The sequence below is a fragment of the Pituophis catenifer genome, unplaced genomic scaffold, assembly GCF_029215685.1.
Source record: "Pituophis catenifer annectens isolate HBS135680 unplaced genomic scaffold, rPitCat1.0.hap2 SCAF_1, whole genome shotgun sequence".
Taxonomy (NCBI): Eukaryota; Metazoa; Chordata; class Lepidosauria; order Squamata; family Colubridae; genus Pituophis; species Pituophis catenifer.
The window spans coordinates 297993991-298012027 of record NW_027256881.1 but is presented as its reverse complement, the minus strand read 5'-3'; positions in this window follow the sequence as shown (position 1 = coordinate 298012027).

Below are 18037 nucleotides of genomic sequence, written 5' to 3'. Positions count from 1 at the left end.
ATAGTTGGGATGGATGGGTGGAGACTCGATTGACATTTTAGTCTATGCTAAAACCATCCCTATTGATTACAGTTACGTGTACTAGCTCTTTCAAAGTAGCCAAACTTACAATCATTCTGTCTAGTTCATCTTTCCTGTTAGTTTAAATATATTTCATTCTTTCATAATAGTACAGGTGTTAATATGTTTATATTTAGTACTTTTTTTAAAACAAAAAAGTTCGTTTAGACTACGCCTTTGGAAATCTTGGGAATTTCAACTCAATCTATCCAGAGGATTTAGACTTGGCCAATCTGTTTTAGGATCCTCTCCTATGGTTGTTTCTAAAGGCTATTCTCCTACACTGTCATAAAGTTTTTTCACATTTGTTGTGGATCCTATCATTTATTTTTAAACCTGGTAAAGTTTGGGTCAAAGGAGTTCCTACAGTATTAAATATTTTACCAATATTCAATATCAAATAAACAGTATTATTTGGTTCTGATTCTACTGGTAGATTTATTGGAACACAATCATGGATGCATACCTTCTCAACACAAGAGTAGATCACTTTGCTCTCAGTTTATTGAAAAAGGGAAATTTAAAAAGTACCCATACTGGGCAGGTGTTCTACCATTAGGAATGGTGCATGTGATACTCTTTCAGCCTGTAGTTCCTGATTTAAGGAGATGGTGATCTTCAGCTTGAATGATGGTAAAGTCCCCTTCATCTTTATTATGAATTTGCAATTGAGTTTTTATATTTTGTTTTGTGAAGCTAAATGAACCCAGCTAATTAAAAAATGGAGTGTATGTATGTGCATTTGAGAGTGTGTTTTTTTTTTTAATTTGATTTATATGCCGCCCTTCTCTGGAGACTCAGGGCGGCTTACAATGTGCTCAGCAATAGCCTTCATCCTTTTGTATATTTATACAAAGTCAGCTTATTGCCCCCACAACTGGGTCCTCAATTTACCTACCTTAGAAAGGATGGAAGGCTGAGTCAACCTTGAGCCTTGGCGAAATTCGAACCTGCAGTAATTGCAGGCAGCTGGTGTTAACCAGCTTAATAACAGGGTGCCTTAGACCACTGTACTACCAAGTTGTCAGATGCCTTGCAACTTTTGTTCTTTTTTATATTTCAAATGCATGTGTTTGCACATAGAGAAATCTAATCCTATTTGTGTCTTCTCAGAACTGCTTTGCTCAATGAATTCAGGTAAATACACACAAGATAACACATTACAGTGTGAATGGATATTGGAGATTGATCAATAAATACTTTATGCGTTGCCATTTGGACAATTACTTTGTGTCTGATTTTATTTATACCAGAAGGAAATTTATGGTTAATTATGGTTTTGTATTACCATTTTTTTTGCTGTTGCTTAGAACAAAAAAATGATTGTTTGGGATATACCCAATTAATTCCTTTACTTTAGCTATGTTGTTTCTAGAAAATTACTACAGCTAGTTCTCCCTTAAATCCATTTAAGGTTCAAAGGTATGACAATGCTGAATGAGAGGTACTTATGACCAGTTCTCATAGTTGAAGCTGTTGCAGCATTCCTACAGTCACGTGATCAGTTCTGCACTTGGCAACCAGTTTGCAATTATGATGCTGCAGTGTCCTGTGGTCAGATGATAGTCATTCACAGCCTTTATTGTCAGCTTCTGACAAGCAAAGTTAAAGGAGAAGCTGGCAGGAATGGTAATCGTGTGACTGCAGGACACTGCAATTTAGCAGATTTCACCTACTGACAGCAACTGGAACTGATGTTGCAAGTCAACATGGTCATGTGATATTGTGCCATACAAACATGTCACTTAGTGATGGAGTTCCCAGTGCCAATTACCATTGGTAAACAAGGTAATTGCTTACCAATGGTAATTTATATATATTTTTTCCTGATCTCCTCTTTTTTGGGGGGATGCCTTTGAAATAAATTTTTAATTCCTGGTGACTGCCTGGATGACTCCCTGAAGTTTTCTTGGCAAAGTTTTTTTGATATGGTTTTCCATTGCCTTCTTCCCAGGGCTGAGAGAGTGACCAGCCCAAGAGCACCCAACTGGCTCTTGGTGGGGCTAGAACCCACACTCTCTTGCTTTCTATCTTGATGCCTCAATCACTACACAAAACAGGCTTCCTCTAATCCTGAGGTTATTTAATTATTTATAATTATTATCCAAAATAAATAATGGTAAAGTCTCCTTTGCACTAATTTAAATTCATGGAGGTTTCATGGAAAAACCCATGAAATTTTCATAGCAACAATACTGAAAATGATTGCCATGCCTATAGCACAGATTCTCTATAATTTCTCATCCAAATACTAATCAAGCCAGACCTTACTTAGGTTCCAAACTCAATCAATGGCATATTATAAATCCAGACTGTTGCTGCTGTATTATCTTGAAAGTGACAAAATATTATGAATAGAATTCTTAATAAAAAGATAGTAATATTCATACTTAGCTTTTCAATGTAGCTAAAGTCAGCCACAGTCAGAGTCAAAAGAAACCATTCAGCCACTGAGTCCATTCCTCTTCTCAGTGTAGGAATCCAAATTAAAGTATTTCAGACAGTGTAACTTTCCCTTGAACTCATCCAATGAAGGAAAGTCTACCACCTCCCTACATAACTAACTCCACTATAAATTGCTAGGAATTTGTAAATGAAATCTGCTTTCCTGCGACTTAAATCCATTATTTTATGGTCTGCATTTTGGAATAATATGAAACCAGTCATCTATCCAGGATTAAAACATTCAGCTACATTTCATGTAGATTTACTTGGAATATGTAATTGTTTTTGTGCCTAGTACTCTGCAAAATGAGCCAGTTCCTGAAAATCTGACAAGCAAGGTAACGTTATAGGGCAGCAGTTGTCTTCAGCAACAGACATCCACACACATCCACATAAAAAAGGTATCACCATTAAGGTAAGGCTTGTTTAAATCTAGTTTATAGAAAGGAAAACAATCTGCTCTATTTCTGCATGGTTTTTCAATATCTGAGTGCAACACTACCTTATATGTGCCCATGTAAACTGAACAAATAAAAGTATGTTACGCTCTGAAATGATTTTATCATGTCTTACTTTGGCACTATTTAAAATTACAACATCTGCTGTATGCTAAAAGTGTTTTACTGAATCAGAAGGGAAGAATTCATTAGTAGAAACCATTCTGTGATATCACAAAGCACTATGGCATATAGTTCTGATTACTGAAGAGTTTCCCCAACTGGACAATTCCAGCTGATTTGGCAATGGCCATGATGATGGGGATAATGGGAAATGAATCCAGCAAAAGGTTGGTATATTTTAATTTATTTTGGTTGGAAGAGGTTACCACGCTTGGGAACATATGGCCTACAGTAAAAGGAAGAACCTTTTCCATTATTACACGAAAGTGTCTTCTGAATCTGAGTAAACTTTTAAGGAGGAATCCTGTAAGTTGCTTTGATCCGTTTTAGGACTGCCATGACCAGAGAAGTTTGGCTCCTGCTTTTTAAGAGGTTTCGGGAGATTATGATTTTTCATAGGCACTGCCTTCTTCCAAACACACAGGAACCGGGACGGGAATGGCAGGTACTCCAACACGGAGGGAGAGGTGCGACCCGCGCGTCCATCACTTCCGTCCCCAGCAGCCCTCCCCTTCTTTGCAAAGTAAAAGAGGCTTTTTCGTCCCTCTCGAATTCCCTGATCCTCCCCTATCATCGTCGGAGGCATTGGTTTACACTCACCCCCCCCCCGGTACTCCTCGCCCTCCCTTCGCCTTTCTCTGCTGGAAATCCCGGCCCATAGCGACGAAAGGAAAACATCACAACAGTAGCGTTGGAGCAAGCCAGCAGGCGGGATTTCTTCCGAGAAATCGGAAAGAGGCAGGCAGGCCGGGAAGCGGGAAAGGGCCGTTATGAGCTGGTGGTGGCTGGGATATTCTGCTACAGCCGAGCTGGGTCTACCAACCTCAAGAGAGAAAAAGAAGGATTCCTCCCGGTTCTCTCTCTCGCTGGCAGAAAAGGCCTTTGCAGAACTGGCGGGTGGAAAGTGCCCACGTGGTGGGGGGGCAGACAAGGCGGAGCGGTGGGATCCCCGCGTCTGCCGAGGAGCTGAGCGCGGCCTCTGTTGCAGCACAGGCAGCAGCGCCAAGAAAGGAGGCCGTCGGCTTAGATCCGCAAGAGCGGAGAAAGCGGAGCGGCTGCCTTTAAGAAACGTTCGAGGGAAGGTGAATGGCGCCGCGCTCCTCTCACGAGGTGCGGAACAAAGAATATTAAAAAGTGGGATTGTTTTATCAAAACGTAGAACTTGGGTGGCGATGTACTTTTGGAGGAAAGGCAGGGAGAAAGGTAGCCCAAAAAGAGGAGGAAGTTTGGATGGCGGCACCTGGGCCGAACCCGCTGTTTGAGAATTGGCTCAAGCCACAGATCTATTGGATTGCATTTCCCTTTATCCCCACCCAATATAAATGAATCGGCTGGGGAGGATGGGAAACGTAGCTCAACCCATTTGAACGGCATTGGCACCTGAATTCAGGCTGCTGACTGAATACACTTTTATTTAAATAATAAAAAGTCTTGTGGTACATTGGAACCCAACACACTGATTATCGCGTAAATGTTTGTAGCTAGAAACTTTTTTCTTAAGTGCCATTAAGTGGTGCGCCTCACCACTTCATGCACTTTTTAAAAAGCTATCTACAATCGCTTACGCGATAATCAGTTTCTTGGGTTCAAATGTACCACAAGATTTTTGAAGAGGGTGTGATAACTCAAGAGATTTGAAGATTTTGATCCTAAGGTGGTTCACCAAATCTTTGCTTTTCTCGCTGCAAACTACTCTTCTCAAAGCTGGAATTCCTTCCTACTGAATTAGGTATGGGAGTATATCAATATTTACCCTGCATGTAAAACGTCATCAGATGATCTGATAAAATTCATTAAAAATCAAAGCATAGGACAATACTTAAATGAGTTCAAATAGACCTGTTTACTATTTTAGGAAACGGCTAAATCATAAGAAAATACAATGAATTAGATATCATCAAGCTTATTGGGAGTATTTAGAATGTGAAGAACTACAAATTAACAGAATAATAACAATAACACCGTTGGAAGAGATCTTGTAGGTCTTCTTGTCCAACTCCCTGCTCAGGTAGGAACCCTATACCATTTCAGACAAATGGTTGTCCAATCTCTTCTTAGAAACTTCCAGTGTTGGAGCATCCACAACTTCTGGAGGCAAGTTGTTCCACTGATTAATTCCACTGATGAGATTCAAGGTGCTGGTGTTAACCTATAAAGCCCTTCATGGCTTAGGCCCAGGATATCTGTCGGACCACCTGCAACCAGCATCGACTTCCCATCGCCCAGTGCGTTCCCACAGAGAGGGCCTACTCAGGGTGCCGTCGGCCAAACAATGTCGGCTAGCGACCCCCAGGGGTAGAGCCTTCTCTGGCCATGCCGACCCTTTGGAATCAACTTCCCATGGGTCTTCGGTTGGCCCCCGACCTTCATACTTTCCACCGTGAGCTTAAGACCTGGCTGTTTAAACGCCCTAGCCAGGACTGATGGGGTCTACTGTTTTAAATTGGTTTTTAGTCTGTTTTAATTTGAATTTATTGGGATTGTTTCGTTGATGTGAGCCGCCCTGAGTCCTTCAGAGAGAGGGCGGCATATAAATCCAATAAATAATAATAATAATAAATAATAATTGTTCTAACTGTCAGGAAATTTCTCTTTAGTTCCAGGTTGCTCGTCTCCTTAATTAGTTTCTGAATGAATAATTACTTTTTTTTTACTTTAACTTTTTCAGCAGTGCTCTTAACAATTAATTTCAAATGACTTACAGTCCACCTTTTTTATTCTTGGCACTTTCAAGTCAATCTTGACTCCTGGTGACAGCCTGTTAATAGTCCCTGCAGTTTTCTTGACAAGATTTACGCAAGTGGTTTACAATTGCCTGAGATCTTCCTAGCTCAATATCCCCCCCCTCGTTCCTAAGGTGTGACTAAAAGTCATAGTCTAGTGCCTTAACCACTACATCAAACTAGCTAATAGCAATAACAACAATAATCCAAATAGAACCAAATAAATTGAAATAATCTGAATAGAACCAAAGAGTATAGATAAAAAAGGAACTGATTAAAAAACTGATAAAATTTTTTTTAATGCATCATGTTTTAGAAGCTTGGATGGATGAAAGATTTCTGTCTCATGCTGAAAAAAAGTAGGATTGGTACCAGCTCCCCATCCCCAAAGGGCATTTGCCACAACTGAAAATTTGAATTCTGCTGTATTTCTGAAATAAGAAATATTTGGAGAAAAACATTTGCAGATAGAATATGGGTAGTTTGACTGAAATAGGTACCCTTTCAAAACCCTGAGTATGCAGATATACAGTATAGGATTTAGAAGATATGATCACTTTAGGAGAGAGATTACTATATTTTCCTTTGCTAGAGAACTTTTGTACCAATAACAAGAATTTAAGGGGTATGAATCCTTCAGGGTATTCAGAGCAGTCTGTTAATAAAGGTCTACCTGAAAGACAGTTGCTTACCAAACTCTAGAACTTGGTTTGGCCACAAAATTGGCCAACACATGCTTGATATCACAGTGTCATAGGGACAGTTATTAGGTTCATTTTTAATCACAAAAATTATCCAGGAAAAACTTGACAAGTAATGGTTAATAAGTGCACATACATTTATGCAGACATTCAGAGTCACATCTTCAACCAAAATATGCAGTATTTATTTTCTACAACATCCTGTTGAGACTCTCTGCAGGTTAGTAAATAGTTAATGCTGCCCAGGACAGTGTGCAGTGAGAGGTTTGGTTTTCTTTTCAACCTTCAATAAAAAGACATTTTCTCTTTCAATCAGTCTGGACAGGTGAGAAATCGGTAAAGACTGGAGCCTGCCCTTCCAACTAATACAAAGCAGACTTGTTAGCCAAGGCTACTGTTTTTGTAAGCAAATTCCCTCACCATTACCACATAACTCCCTGTTTTCTAATGTCAGGGCCCCTAATATCCTCTAAAGCCTGGTTTCTGCTGCTCATTCAGGTAAAGACATAAATCCCCTGGATAGTGTATAATTATTCAGAGTGATTCACTGACAATTACTAAAGCATTGGGAGTAAAGAGTGATTAAAACATCAGAAACTGAAAAGAGATTGAACAGTATTGCATAAACATTCACTTCTGTCCAAGCCTCTTTATTACCATTCTTCCCAGAGTCAGTTCCTTTGATTACACAGCTATGCTCACCTTGCCATCCTGCCACTTTTTAAAAATCCACATGAGTCTTAAGTATTCCTTGCCAGTGCAATATTAAAGAATGTTTGAAGAGGGGGTACTTTAGAAACATCTGTTCTCTTTGTCTGGTCCTATAATAAAATGTTTGAGAAGCTATCCCCATTATTTCCAAGGAAATCAATTACAAAGTCATAAATAATGCAAGATTGACAGTAGGTTAAAGTCTGCAAAGAAAACTTGCAATCTTTAGTCAACAAGAAGAATTCTTAATATATCATTTAGCAACTGCAGTAGTTGATTGTATACAGCTTGAATAATACACTGCATAGCAGGAATTAATCTCTGAAGAACCCAAAGCTGGGGTGGCTAGAGGCATTTTTATGGCTCCTAGATCCTCTCTTGTGTTGTTTTTTTTACCATTTTGAGATTTTGAAAATTAAAATCTAACTCCTCAAGGTATGCTCCAAATGAGGAGGAAAAAATAGAACATCTTGGGCCTAGCTATATGTGTATCAGTCCTCCCAAATTGCATTATTACTCCCCCACTTGGTCTGTCCCCAAAATGTTAAGTGCCAAAACTAGCAGGGAAACAATGCTGTGTATTCAAGCAACCAAGTTCTTTCTTAGTTAAAACATGCTTTAAGAGTCATATTTTAAACCACCCCTTTACCACAGCTGCGCCTTTTTTCAGTTTTATATGGCTGCTTCAATGAATAGCAGAAAGGTATTCTGCCTGTGCTAGATCTGATCCTTCTGAATCATTTTTGAAGTTTGCAGGGTTCTATTTCTTACCATGTATGAATGGCAAGATAAAATCGACTGCATTTCAAACTACATTTTTGAAAAGCACCTTCATATTTCCAAAATTTTAGTATACAGGGAGCAGCATGTGTGGGAATATGGCACTTGTAAAGTTATAATGCTTAAATATAGAAATGTGCTATCTAACTTGTGAAAACTAAAAGATAAATTTAGATATTTTAAAAATGGGCCATCAAGTAATTGGGTCATTTCTTTGACATTTGTTTGTTTATTCATTTAACACTTACCATTGACCATTGACTGGCTGAGAGAACAAAACTCTGTAAAGCATCCAGCGTCAATAAGCTTAGTTTTAAAACATACATTTAAAAGAATAGCCAAAAATAGAACATCAGCATTTCAACAAATTCACGTTAGTACCGGTATATGCATGCCATGATATACAAGAAACCTTGGGATTTCATAGAATTGGGAAGGATCATCTTGTTACCGGCTTCTGGCTTCATACAAAACTTGTTCAAACACTTTTGAAAAATACACACAGAATTCCTTGTGCCATACAAACAGTTGCAAAAGCAAAGACCCTCATGTTGTTGTAGACTGTTACATTGTACACACAGTTGCCTCTCTTTTATCTATCACACCTGCCTTTTGAAAATATGATATTATTCATCTCTGTCCCTGCAGGATTGTAATTTTGTTTAAAACTAATCAAAATTCAAGGCACATTTAAAAAGATGTGGGGCTATAGTCAGGTGATTGTGGGTACCATCTTATACACCCCCGGTGATGGCCCTGGTTAAACCCTGAGGTAAATGGTTTGTTCTGTCCTTTGAACAGAAAGCTACTTTTTCTTCCTAGTGTGTCTGTTTGTGTGAACTGTTAATAAAAAGAGAGCAAAAAAGCAGCTGTTTATTTTATCCCCACTAGAGTTGTGAGGAGAATTATTTGAGGTGGACAGTGTAGCCACTGTGGCTTTTTCAGTGGTGAGGGAGGTGAACCAGAAGCTGAGAGGTGAAGGTCCCTGTTTAATAGCTTTCTGTCTGTTTATCCAAAAAATATTATTCCATCATAAAAATTCCCAAAATAGTTCTTGTCTTGACAGATCGAATGGCAGCTATCCAGCACCGCAGGGCCTTGCTAAATTAAAGGAAACAGTAGATTTAATCTGGTATCAGGAATCCAGGACCTGTATATTTAGAGAGCTATTCTTGGATCTGTTCTTGAGCTGCTTGGAAAAGAGGTATTAGTATTTGATCTTGGTTTGACATAATAATCAGGCTTGATAATAACTGATTTTGCTCCTTGGGTCAATAGAGTTACTCTTTTGAGGAAGAATACAGGCCTTATTATTATGCCTTATTAGATTGTGGGGCTGTCATGAAAAAGAGTTAGTGGGCCCAAGAGAACTATTTAAATTATGTTAATGGACAGAAGCCAAGCATGAAAGCTACTTTTTTTTTTTTTAACTGGGATGGCTAATTATTCTCAATTCCCTAAAACAGCCAAATCCAGGTTTCTAGATGAGGGAAAGCATACAATGTATCCCACAATAAGAATTTGTAAACTCTCTACAAGAAAAAATAAAAGTAGAAACTACCATTAAGAATGAGAGGATGCCGATCTCCAAAAATCCAGTAAAAGAGCAATGAAGTTGTGTGAAATGTTCAACGTGTACAGTGACAACAAACAAAAATCCCCCATCGCAATGCTGATTAATTAATTGCAACAGGACACATAGACATATATGGAACTAGGATAGATCATTGAGCATGCTAGTCGTGAGGTGGCTGTGTCATCCTAGGTCTATGTCTTTAAAATTATGTGCATGAATGTAGCAATTTGTTCCACTGGATATTTTACACCAAGGGGAAACTCGGAAACAACAAATTTCCATTTAAGGTTTTACAGTAAGAGTAATTAAAGTTTGCTCTTTGGGAATTTCTTTCCTCTCTTTTAAAAACTGTACATCTCCACTTGCCTGTTGTTGTTGGTCTACTTGGAGAAAAGCAGGATTAAAATGTAATAAATAAATCCCTTATCAGCTTTAAGTTATTGAAATTTAGTTTTTGCTTTCTAAAATAACAACATAAAAAATCATTGGTTCTTCTCACAAGGATACCACCACATTCATGCAGTCTAACAACCATCAAATAAGAAGGCCCAATTCTTCTGGCAGATATTAGAGATATAAGAGCATGGGTGAAATCCAGCAGGTTCTGACAGGTTCTAGAGAACCGGTAGCGGAAATTTTGAGTAGTTCGTAGAACCTGCAAATACCACCTCTGTCTGGTCCCAGAGTGAGGTGGGAATGGAGATTGCAATATCCTTCTCCCAGGAGTGGGGATGGAATGGAGATTTTGCAGTTTCCTTCCCCTGGAGTGGGGTGGAAATGGAGATTTTGCAGTATCCTTCCCTTGCCATGCCCACCAAGCCATACCATGCCCACCAAGCCATGTCCACAGAACAGGTAATAAAATTTTTTGAATTTCACCACTGTATAAGAGCAACTATTTCATTTATTTATAAGATTTATTGGCCATGCATCTTACCATAGGGTAACTCTGGGCAGCTTACAGTTACATATACAGTTAAAACATAAAAAATTAAACTACAAGTTACCAAAATACAGAGCTATGAATCATTCAACCAAATGTGCCTCCCCTCTCCCCCCCCAAGTAGAGGACACTCGAACATTTAAAGTAAAACTGAAATACCACTTTCGTTAGCATGAGAGGTTGCTTTCCCTCTCTTCTGGGGTGAAATGTCTTAGACTGCCCTACACTGTACTATAAATGGTAATGTTGAAAGGGCTATAAAGTTTTAGAGAATAATTGTTCCTTGACTCTAGAGGAGTTTTCTCAAGCCTCAGATGAAAGTAAAGACCGTCTTAAGACAAATCCAACCTCTAGTGACTCTGTGAAGACATCCCACCAATTTTCTTAACAAGCGTGTATCTGTTTTTGTTTGTTTATTTTTTATTTCCACTGTTAGTCTATAGTTCAGGAATTTTCTACTGGCCCCCAATTTTGCGTAGCTTCTACTCCCAGACAAGATCAATCAGACACTTCCTTCTGCTGAGACAAAGCCTAGACAGCTTTGATTATTGGCAGGATTGAAACAAACAAACCAGAAGCAATAAAGTTAGCTGCACTGGAGTAGAGAGATAAATAAACCTTTTAAGTGTTTTAATGTCATTTTATTATCCTGTTATTTACTTTGTTACATAAATTGTCACTATTAGTTTCTGGGAAGTGGAAACATACTAAATGTAAGAATAACTAGTTTCCCTTCTTACTTATGTTGGAGAAGTTTATCATTTACTGTATTGTTTAACATTCTTCCTACTGGTACTTTCCTGTGGTTCTGTCTCCCTTCTTCCCTCCCTCCCTCCCTTTTTTCATCTCTCTCTCCATGCGTGCATGTGTGTGTGTGTTTCTTGTTTTCTAGCTCTGTGTTCATCTCACTACCAAAATATCATCATCTTGTAATGGTAAACATACTATTTCCTCCAACCCTTCCTGCATGACCAATTCACATTTAAATGTTAGTTGCTCCTACTTTACCTCTCCCTTGACAACAATTTTGGGAGTGATGTTTGTTTTCTTTTGTACCTGTGAAAAGAAAATCACCATCAAGAAACATACTCATTGGGATCTGGGACAAATAACATTATCAGAATGAAATGAGAATGCCTGTTTTCCCCCCATAGTGAGTGGCCGGCATGACTAAATGCGAAAGGCGCATAGAAAGCTGTTACCTTCCCACCAAAGGTGTTCCCTATTTTTCTACTTGCATTTTTTACGTGCTTTCGAACTGCTAGGTTGGCAGAAGCTGGGACAAGTAACGGGGTGCCGTTATGCGGCACTAGGGATTTGAACCGCTGAACTGCCAACCTTTCGATTAACAAGCTCAGCGTCTTAACCACTGAGCCACCATGTCCCTTTACTTTTTTTGTCCATCTACTGTGCCATCATATTATCCCAGCTCAGTTCTTCTATCTGCACTGCTTTCCACACACTGAGTCATCAGCTTCCTGCCCTTAGTCAAGCAATAAAACTAATAAAACACACTCAGCTTTTTCAAGTCATCCTCTCATTCATATTTTTCCTTTTGTAACTTCTCCTAAAAATTTTCTCCTATGTAAAAAATTATTTTTGGTGACTTCCAAAATGCAGAATTCCTACATTTGTTAAGTATGCTGCAGCTTTCAAAAAATAAATAAAAGCAAGTTCTGGATAAACATAGGATAAACGCCTGATGCAAAAAAGGAACAAAAAATAGTAACAATGAAGCATTTAAAGGTTAAAAATGGGGAGAAGAGATACATAAAAGCTGAAGCCCCACCCTCTTATAATGGGAGAATTGTGAAAGTGGTCCTGTAAATTAGCATGCTCTGGTGGCCAAGTTGAAGTTGCTGGCATTTTCTTTTACTCCATAGTAGAATCATAAATTCGTTCGATAAGCAAAGTGATGGAAGATGGATAGACTTGTGTTTATCCAAGCCTCTTTGGGATGCCTAGATAGATTTTGGGTTGAAAAAGTCTTGCAAGTTCTGGTCTGTGAATTGAATTCCTCTCAAGCAATCTACATATAAAAGTGGTTTCAAGACTGAGGTATTAAGTTACTTCAGGACACTGAAAAGTTGCATGCAGGGAAAACAATGAACAAAAAACAGGTGGTGGTGTAGGAAGACTAAAAGATCAGTCTCTAAGTTAAATAGTTACTGTATTTACAAATAAGTAAATTCAAGCATAATCTAAGTGTATGTTTAAACAAAACTGACCAGACAAACAGGCAGTAACTGGGTTTTGTTTTCATTTTACTAAGAATTCTCTTAGTGTAAAGCTTCCTTTAAGATTACTATTTTCCAATTATTCTGAACATTATTCTGAACATTATTTTGCACTATTCCTGGTTTAAATCCTTGTTCTCTCCTTTACCACAGATCTACGTATATATCTTTAAAATATGTTCTTAAGTGCTAGAGATTGTTATTGAATGGGGTTACTTTAAGTTTGACCCTGTTTTACGATTTTAGGTTTTACATCAGTTACAAGTTGGTTTTACCATATTTTGATTCCGTTAACAGAACATATTAGGAGAATTATGGATTATAATTCTTAAAAGATAACCTAAATATGTAACTGAAAGTCTTTCCGGGCATTAACATTTTAAAAGGCAATAAAATGATGTACCGTTGGTATTTAATGTCTGATAAACTGTCAAAGATGAATACTGGAAAGTCAGGCAATGTTGAAAATGTAACCAATGTAAGGACACCTTTGATCATTTATGTGAACTTGTAAAAGTGCTAAGAAATATTGTCATCAGATGATGATGGGGGGGGAGTTTGATCCAGAATATTCTTAAAATTGATATACAATTGAAACCAAAAGTTTTCATTTTAGGATGGATGGATAAGCAGACTCAAAGAAAGTATGGCGCTTAGTAGTTATATATGATAACTACTGTTCTACATTCACAGAGGTGGAAGGAAATATGAATTCCCACATGGGAAGAATGGATTATGGAGTTAATGGAACTAGCCAAGATTACAAAACTGATTGCTTTGATTAAAGATAAAGAATTGACTGTTTTACTTTTTGTATGGAAACCACATTTGGACTTTTTGCTTTATAAAGATAAAAATAAAGTTTTGACTTTGGGATTTGATGCTTGCTATGATATATTTTGGTTATCAGGGTGGATTTGATTTAAATTGAGTTGATTTAAATCACGATTTAAATCACGATTTAAATCACGATTTAAATCATGATTTAAATCACTAGTAAAAAGGCTTGATTTAAATCAACTCAATTTAAATCATAATTTTTAAAGAGCAACTGTCATCTCTACTACTCCTTTGACCCACTGTTTACTCACCGATAGTCCCAGTGTTGCAGAATATACAGCGTCCTGCTACATAACTAAGCTCCATTTCATGCTGAATAAACTAAATTATTTACGTGTCTTAAATAGAAAACTATCTTATGATAGATTTTTACCCCAAAAGTTTTTTATTAAAATAAATTCGATAAAAATCAAAAAAATCCAATTTAAATCAAAAAAATCTGATTTTTTTGATTTTTTTAAAAAAATCATTGATTTTTATCCACCATATTGGTTATAGAAATGCTTTATCCTGTTGGAGTTTAATAGATACACATTTATTTTAGGTTTTTATGTATTTATTTAAATTTAAAGTAGTGGATTTTTTTGGTACGGATATTTGATTATAGTATTATTTGTATTTGTGGAGTTATTATGATATGGTTATACGTTTTATTTAGGCTAAGAGACTATATTATATATTATTTAACTGTTTGGTGTATCTATGTGTGTGTGTGTATTTCATATTTTAGTTTTATACCTTTTTTGTTAAACTAAAACAAGAATGTGTTTTATCTTATAACTGAATTCATATTAAAGAGTTAGAAATAACTATGTTACTTCCTGTTATTTTTCCTACGTTATCTTTGATGGTGTTCTAAATGTCATTTTTTAAAACTTTTCCTGTTATCCCCTTCCTCTACTTTTCCCCTTTTGTTGTAACTTTATATTTTAACTTTTTTATTTTTGAAACTTTATTAAATTCTTTTTAAAAAATGATTTTTGAAAGTGCAGTTCCTGTTTTAACTCTGACCAATCCAAATGTGATTTCATATTTAGACTGATGTGTCTTTGAGGAGGAGAACAGATGATGGGGTTATAAGTTTCACTTCCTAGTCTACTGGGTCAGTGACACATTCTTTACCCCAAAGTCCAGAGCTTATTTTCCAGTCCTCATGAGAAGGGAAGGATGTTACTCTGGTCTCCATTCATTACCCAAGGCCTTGCCTCAAAGATTCCACCAATGATTTATATTTAGATCAGCCTACTCCAATCTGGTGCTCTCCAAGTGTGTTAGTTTACAATTTCTGCAGTTCTCAGTCAACATGGTACAAATTGTACTAACTGGAAATTATATGAGTTGGGATCCAATAACCCAGATGGTGCTGGTTTGGAGAACGTTGATTTAGAAGTATTATATCTTTACATGCTTCAGTGCCAAGTGTGAATTGTATTTATTAATTGCAGGCAATTAAGATGTCATCTATTTCAGCTCATGATTCAGTTTCCTGAAATGTTTTTGTAAGGGAAAGGATATGTTTCAGGAAGGGTATAATTAATTAAGATTTGGATGAGCCAATTACTTAAATGTATTTCTAGTAGTAGACTTGGATACAGAACTAATGATTACCTTTAGTGAAAGGGAAATGGGGGCGCTACACTGCTGATTCTCCTCAATTTCTTAATAGCATTTGATGCTATTGATAATGGGAAATTGTTGGAGCACCGTAATGTAATCTCACTAACTCTAACCATTCCAACTGCAGTAGTTCCAAGTAATAATTAAGTTAACAATATTCATTTGGATATTTGCGTAGTAAATCTGCCTCCCAGGACCATACTGCTATGCTAGGTTTGCAAAACTTTAGTATTAATAAGTGATTTATTAATTTATTAATTATTTAATAAGTGCAGTATGTAAAATCAGATTTATTTTTTTCTGTCAAGTTTTTCTCTTGTACATTGCTCTAGACTTGCCCCCAGGAAGATCAGTATATAAAGACAATTTTATAAAATAAGTAAATAATTAAACAAATAAGATCACTCTGGTTGGATTCTTATTTTTCAAACTCAATGTTAAAGTATTTAAAGTCCCAAATTCTTCAATATTCCCATACTCCCCCCATACATTTCAGCTGTCTTCTAAGATGTTGGGTAAGAGACTTTGCAGCAGGACTTTTTAATTGTTGTAACAAGATCATGGGATGCCATTTTAAAGTCTAAGTTGGCCTTTTCTTTGTTTTATATTCAGTATTTCATTGAACTGTGATAATCTTTTGTGGGATACCAGTAATTCTATTGATTCCATATTCTATTTTGGGTTCTCTTGATTCCTTCACACCCACATAAACTTGGGGTAAGAAGTCATCGCAGAGAAGGATATTTTGCTTCAGATTATGAAATAGTAATTAACTTCTTTATCCCATCATACAAATCTCCTACAATACAGAGTGATCAAATGTTCATGGTCACAGATTGTCTTCTTCCAGCATTCTTACAACTGGAAAACTATCACAAATTGCAGCAATATATTTTACAGAATAGCGACTAGATACAGTAATCACAATATAGAAGAGAATCCATTTGACCATAACATTCCAAATGCAGCAAGCTCTTACCAAGTATCAGCAAAGGTAAGTGTCCTAGAAGGTATCCATGAAGGCAAATGAGCAGAAAGCATCTGCCGATGAAACACTGAGAAGTTCAGTACTAGAGCATGTGAAGGAGCTCAAACAAAACTTGCAGATGGTTCCAAGAAATTCCTTCTCATGATTACTGTTACAATAAATACCTCACAGTCCTCAAGATGAGGGCTTTTGATCAAGATAATGCTCTCCAGATGTGTTTGGACTCCATCTCCGTGCATTTCCTGTGAGGGCAATGAACTTAGATGGCTTCAAAAAAGAATGAGACCTTATTATATACCCCTCCTATACCAGATGCAGCATGGTATCCAATCTCGTTCTCTCCAAGTGTGATAGTTTACAATTTCTGTAGTTCTCAATCAACACGGTACAAATTGTGCTAACTATATCAAAAAGAGAAGATGTGTGACTGCATTGGGCTTCTGATGGGTATAAGATGCCAACTGCTGCCTGACACAAGCCTTTTCCTGTGTTCTTGCACATAATCTGAATTCTGTGTCTGGTCCTGCCAGTTAATCGAGGAAAAAGCTTAATAAAGTCTTCCTGTCTTACTTCCCATTTCCATTTTGGCTAATCGTGAAGCAGTGGAATATGCTTGATGTTCTGATGCATTCATTTATGTGAAAGGGCAGGCTATTTAACATATCTATCTTTAGATAACAGTAGTTAATTGATGTACTGGGACATTTGAGGCCACACAAGTGAATAAACAGGATTCAGGATGAATGATGTTTGATGGAAATTAAATGAGAAGGCAGCATGTTCTATAGTGAGGAATACTAGATAGAAATTAGGATAAATTAATAGAAATGATGAGCAAATTTTAATATACAATAGATGCATGTACAAATATTATGCAAATCTATGCCATGGGACACAAATGTTACCAAAAAAAAGCACTTAGCAGTGCCCCTAAACATAACAGATTCAGGAGTCTTCGCATGTAAGATACGAAATTTCAGGCAAGAGATGAATACAATTCCAGACCAATTTAATCCTTCATATTGTTAAAATTTGTTTGGTGCACAGCAACACCACTGAAAGGGTATGTTGGATTCTTAGAAGGTACTGAAATTTATATGGACAATTGTCAACTCTGCATTTTTTAATGTACATCTTATGGTATATGTTCAGCTTCTGAATAGTTTGTTTCTAAAATGAATAAATAAAACAATGATGCAATGCAGTTATCTCTTGTACTAGATTGTTATGAAATATATTATTTAGTGATATATAATAGTAATACTACTGAAGTGAAGGAATCCTAATCTAGTAGTTTCTAGAAGTAAATTATTCAGAAGCAGATCATATACTATATAAAAAGTCCACATGAACCAAACAAGATCAAGTTTGGTAAGTAAGCCTGCAGCACATACAGTGCAAGAATCAGGGCATTAATTTAGGAGCTGTACATTTAGCAGTTGTATGATTGGGCTTGTACTAACCTGAGGCATGAGCTAGAGGCAAAACTGCATCCAGTAATGGAACACATATGTGCACAATGGAATTCTTTTTTGGCAATTTTGAAAGGAGAAAAATACCATAAAGTTCAAAGTCACCCTTGCAAATCTAGAAATGCTCATTTTAGTGCTATTCCAACATAGAGCAACCAATTTAAGTCACTGTATTATTAAAATAAGAATGCAGTTCCCAATTAGATACTCATAAGGGGAAGACTCACATACATGGACCAGACTCAGCACTTAGTGAAACAGTTGGTTTGTTTCTTTCACCTATGGTAAAGTGATAAAGCTGACCATGATATGTGATTTGACATA